At 32.4% G+C, this 6,000-nt stretch overlaps 1 protein-coding gene across 1 annotated transcript in view; it reads right to left on the bottom strand.

Moving 5' to 3' along the window:
* Nucleotides 1–4,006: 4,006 nt before the first annotated feature.
* LOC129887475 (uncharacterized) overlaps nt 4,007–6,000 on the bottom strand; it is a 37,087-nt gene continuing 35,093 nt past the window's right edge. Inside the window, exon 10 of the transcript XR_008766405.1 lies at nt 4,007–4,083. The gene's annotated coding sequence lies outside the window, so the exon portion shown is untranslated. The remainder of the gene's footprint in view (nt 4,084–6,000) is intronic.

The following is a 6,000-nucleotide window of genomic DNA, read 5'->3' as shown; positions in this document are numbered from 1 at the left end:
GTTTAGGAATCTTGACTGGGTTAGGGTAGTAAAATTGAGGTAGATTTAGTTTCAGCCCATATCAAACTTACTTATAAAATTTCATGTAAATCTCTTAAACTGCAATTGTAAAATTATTATTTTTCTCCTGATTTCATGATATAATAATCAAGAGTTTCTGTTTTTGTGTAGACCAAATCTAATTTATTGCTTTTGTTTTTGCAGTATATTGTTAGCTCAAACAAGTATGGATTTTGATTAAAAAAAAATTAGGTTATCCTTTTATTTGATTATTATCTATCAAAAACAACCTCCTATTCCACAAAATACTAATAGTAAATTAGGGATAGTCCTACATATACGTATGTTATTGTTGTTGTTGAAAATATTATATGTGCTTCTAAGTTGTTATAGTGGCTACAATTTTGCTTAGACGTCGACCTGCTCATTCATCAACATCAAAAATATTGACATCTCATATTTTTTAGATCGAAATACTCATAACAAACGCCTATAAAATTTTGTATTTAATAATATAATATAGATATAATAATTTATTTTTATATATTTATTATTAATTAACGCGATAAACGCGTGTAAAGCACTTACACTTGACTTGACTTGACTAGTATGTAAAAAAGTAGTAAGTTAGACTAGCTGTAATGTAAGACAAAGGAAAAACTGCCCGTGTTTTTTTTTTTCCATTTGTTTGCATGTGAGACCATGTTGAAATTTGACAAAACCATACTTCTATCCTTATTGCCATGTTCTACTTCTAGGATGGAGAATTGATATTCTTCTGGTACATAGAGTGTGTTTGGTATGAGGAAATGTAATAAAAAGGTGGATGTCATTTTAGTTATTTTAGTGGAGAAGTGAATGTCATTTTAGTGGGATTCACTAGCAAATTGATGAAGTTTTGGCAACATAAAAAATACACAGATACGGCTTTCTCAATTCTTCTACTCCTCTCTCTTATTCTCACCTTATTTTGCTAAGTTAATTTACTTTATAACACGTTATCAGCACGAAACTCTATTTTTTTTTTAGAAAATTAACTTCTATATCAGGTATATCTACTGAAGAAATTTAATTTTAGTTGTCTTTGTTATTTTTAAATTAATTTTTATCATGTCAAACTTGTCGAAATTGAAATTTGTGACACTTGATATTTCTGGCAAAAATTATTTGTCATGGGTACTTGATGCTAAAATTTATCTTACCGCTAAGGGTCTTGGTGATGCTATAATCGAAGGAAATAAAGCATCAAGTCAGGATAAAGCAAATGCTATGATTTTCCTTCGTTATCATCTAGACGAAAGCCTAAAGATTGAATACTTGACATTGAAAAATCCACTTGAATTGTGAAAAGATTTAAAAGGGAGGTATGACCACCTTAGGGTAATGGTATAGCCAAGGGCTCGTTATGATTGGATGCACTTACGGTTTCAATATTTTAAAACTGTAATTGAGTATAATTCTATTGTATTTAGAATAATTTCCCAATTAAAATTATATGGGAAAACTATAAATGATGAGGACATGTTGAAAAAGACACTAACTACGTTTCATGCCTCTAATGTGATATTACAGTAGCTATACCGTGAAAAAAGTTTTCAAAAATACTCTGAATTAATCTCATGCCTTCTGATGGCTGATCAACATAATGCTCTTTTAATAAAAAAATCACGAAGCCCGTCCCATTGAAACTACTCTGTTATCGGAAGCAAATGTGGTAGAAGCACATGCCAGTCTGAAAGAAGATAAAATAAAAATCAAGACCACAATAATATGCGTGAACGTGACAATGGCAGAAGACGATATAATAATCGTCGTAGTGGTAGTCAACATAAAAGAGAGAACAATATGAGTTCTTAAAGTGGCCCTTCAAGAAGTAACTGTCATCGTTGTGGCATAAACGGTCACTGAAAAAATGAATGTTGGACGCCTGAGCATTTTATAAGGCTTTATCAAAAAAATTCAAAAGAAAGGCAAATAGAGGTGGGGCCTGTTCTTCTAATGCTCGGATAGAGTCACACTTGACATTTGAAAATAATGTTGAGGCAAAACCTTCGCATAATGATAATATTGAAGCAAATCTGGCTTTGAAGGATGATGATTTTGATGACCTCAATGTTATTACTCATTTGGAGGTTGAAGACTTTTTTAGAGATTATAATTGATGTTTAATTTCATTATATGATTTATAATATGTTGTCGTTTTTATTTATTTTTGATTATCATGTTTTTACATTTATCTATTTAAAAGAAAAGGAAAAAAAGAGTTATGTTTTTCTAGCAATATTGTTACTTATTTTATCTCTTATAATGTATTTTTATTTTATGAAGATAAATAAATTTCTTAGTCTTCAATTGGATCCAAGATGAGTAATGGAGATATGTGCATTTTGGATAGTGCCACAACTCATACGATATTAAAAGAAAAGAAATATTTCTGTCATTTGATTATGAAAAAGGTCTATGTCAATACAATATCCGGTAGTACAAAATTGATTGAAGACTTTGAAAGAGCGGCCTTATTACTATCTAGAGGAACGACATTGATAATTGATAATGCATTGTATTGTAGTAAGTATCAAAGAAACTTATTAAGTTTCATGGTTATTCGCCAAAATGGCTATCACATTAAGACTGCGAATGAAGGAAAGGTTGAATACCTTTATATTACTATAATAAATACGGAGAAGAAAATTGTGCACAAAAAATTATCTGCACTTTCTTCTGGATTGTACCATACAAATATTGGTATTGTTGAATCACATGCCATAGTAAACAAAAGGTTTACTAATTCTAATAATTTTATCATTTGGCATGACCGGTTGGGCCATCCCGATTATAATATGATGGGCAGAATTCACATGGGCACATTTTGAAGAATCAAAAAATTCTTCAATCTAAAGAATTCTCTTATGTTGCTTGTTCCCAAAGAAAACTGATTATTAAACCATCAGCAACTATGGTTGAGATTGAATCCCCTACGTTTTTGAAAGTATACAAGGTGATATATATGGTTCAATTCACCCTTCATGTGGACCATTTAAATATTATATGGTCTTGATAGATGCATCTACAAGATGGTCACATGTGTGCTTATTATCAACTTGCAACATGACTTTTGCAAGATTGTTAACTCAAATTATAAGGTTAAGAGCACAATTTTCAAATAATGCAATAAAGACAATTCGTCTTGATAATGCTGGTAAATTTACATCTCAATCCTTTAATGATTATTATATGTCAGTTGGAATAAAAGTTGAGCATCCGATCACTCATATTCATACTCAAAATGGTCTAGAAGAATCGTTGATTAAACGCCTCTAATTGATAGCTAGACCATTGCTAATGAGGACACAATTTTCTCTTTCGATATGGGGGCATGCTATTTTGCATGCAGCAACACTTGTACACCTAAGACCAACAAATTTTCATAAATGTTTTCCATTACAGTTGCCTTTTGGAAGGGAGCCAAATATATTTCATCTTAAAATATTTGTGTGTGCAGTATATGTCCCAATTGCTCCACCGCACAGCATAAAGATGGGTCCCCAAAGAAGGTTGAAAATATATGTTGGGTATGAATCTCCTTATATTATAAAATATTTGGAACCTATGAGTGGAGATTTATTTACGAAAAGATTCACTGATTGTCATTTTGATGAATCAGTATACCCAACATTAGGGGGAGAACATAACCAATTGGAAAATGAGATAGATTGGAATTCATTATCACTATCTCATTTAGATCCTCGAACAAATTAATGTGAGCAAGAAGTTCAAAAGATGATTTATTTGCAGAATATTGCAAATCAACTGTCGGATGCATTTACTAACCTTCCACGGGTTACTAAATCGCATATCCCAACTGCTAATACTCAAGTTCGAGTTGATGTCCCGGTAGGATAACTTGTTTAGGCAAATGAGTCTAGCCACGCTTAAAACGTGGAAGACCAATTGGTTTCAAAGATAAAAATCCTCGAAAAAGGAAAGGAATAAATAATCAAGATAATCATAATTTGGGGGCAATTACTCAAGAAGAGCCCAGAGACACGACAAATGGTGATACCACCGAGGAGGTCCAAGTACCTGAAAATAATGAGAATGAAGAAATCTCAATAAGTTATGTCTCAACAAAAAAATGGTGGAACCGAAATGATATTGTGGTTGATAATATTTTTGCTTATAATGTTGCCTTTGAAATAATGCAACAAGATAAGGATCTTAAATCAAAATCTGTCGATGAATGTAGACAAAAATGATTGGCCAAAATGGAAGGATGTAATTCAAGCAGAGTTAACTTCACTTGAAAAACGTAAAGTTTTTGAATCAATAATCCGAACACCTGAAGGTGTCAAGCTAGTAGGGACAAATGGGTTTTTGTGCGTAAACAAAATGAAAAAGGTGAAGTCGTAAGATATAAAGCACGACTTGTAGCTCAAGATTTTTCGCAAAGGCCTGATATTGACTATATGGAAACATATTCCCCTGTGGTGGATGCAATTACCTTTAGGTATCTAATGAATTTAGCAGTTCATGGATAGCTTGAAATGCACCTAATGGACGTAGTCACTACCTATTTATATGGCTCATTGGACCACGATATTTTTATGAAAATTCCTTAAGGGTTCAAAATGCCTGAAGTATACAAGGATTCTCGAGAAACTTGCTTAATAAAGCTCCAGAAATCCTTATACGGGTTGAAACAATCAGGGCGCATGTGGTACAATCGTCTTAACGAATATTTACTAAAAGAAGGATATAAAAATGATCCAATTTGCCCTTGTGTCTTTATGAATAGGTCTAAATCTGAATTTGTCATAATAGCAGTATATGTTGATGATTTGAATATTATTAAAACTCCGGAAGAACTTTCAAAGGCAGTAAAATACTGAAAAAGGAGTTTGAAATGAAAGACCTTGGAAAGACAAAAAATTATCTTGGTCTACAAATTGAACATTTTGCAAATAGGATATTTGTACATCAGTCAACATATACTGAAAATATTTTAAAGAGATTTTATATGGATAAAATACATCCATTGGGTACCCCAATGGTTGTGAGATCTCTTGATATTAATACAGATCCGTTTCGACCTCATAAAAATGATGACAAACTTATTGATGGTGAAATACCATATCTTAGTGCAATTGGTGCATTAATGTATCTTGCCAACAATTCTAGATCAGATATAGCTTTATTTGTAAGCTTGTTATCAAGATTTAGTTCTTCTCCAACATGAAGACACTGGAATGGAATTAAACATATATTCAGATACCTCCGAGGGATCATTGATATGGAATTGTTTTACTCAAATGAATTCACGTCACAATTGATTGGTTACACAGATGTAGGATATTTGTCTGATCCCCATAAAAATCGATCGCAGACAGGCTATTTATTTACATTTGGTGGTACAGCTATATCATGGCGTTCAACAAGGCAAACTATGATTGCCACTTCCTCAAATCATGCAGAGATAATAGCCATCCATGAAGCAAGTCGAGAATGCGTTTGGTTAAGATCAATAACTCAACACATTCAAGAAACATGTGGCCTTTAATTGAAAAGAGACGTTCCAACAATATTGTATGAAGACAATGTTGCATGTATAACTCAACTGAAGAGAGGATACATCAAAGGAGACAAAACAAAACATATTTCACCCAAAAAAAAATTTAGTCATGATCTTCAAAAAAAGGGTGAAATAGATGTCCAACAAGTTCGTTCAAGTGGCAATTTAGCAGATATATTTACCAAGACATTGACGACTTCAACCTTTGAGAAAATGAGATACAAAATTGGAATGCGTCGTCTCCAAAATATCAAATGAAGTTTTCATCAAGGGGAGTAAAATACACGTTGTACTCTTTTTTCCTTAACCAAGGTTTTGTCCCACTGAGTTTTTCCTGATAAGATTTTTAATGAGGCAACACTCAAAGCGTATTACCAGAAGTTGTGTACTCTTTTTTCTTCATTAGGCTTTTTCCCACTAAGTTTAGCCTA

The sequence above is a fragment of the Solanum dulcamara genome, chromosome 4, assembly GCF_947179165.1.
Source record: "Solanum dulcamara chromosome 4, daSolDulc1.2, whole genome shotgun sequence".
In the NCBI taxonomy this organism is placed as follows: Eukaryota; Viridiplantae; Streptophyta; class Magnoliopsida; order Solanales; family Solanaceae; genus Solanum; species Solanum dulcamara.
The sequence above is the reverse complement of the archived record's forward strand: the minus strand, read 5'-3'. Positions and strand labels throughout refer to the sequence as shown.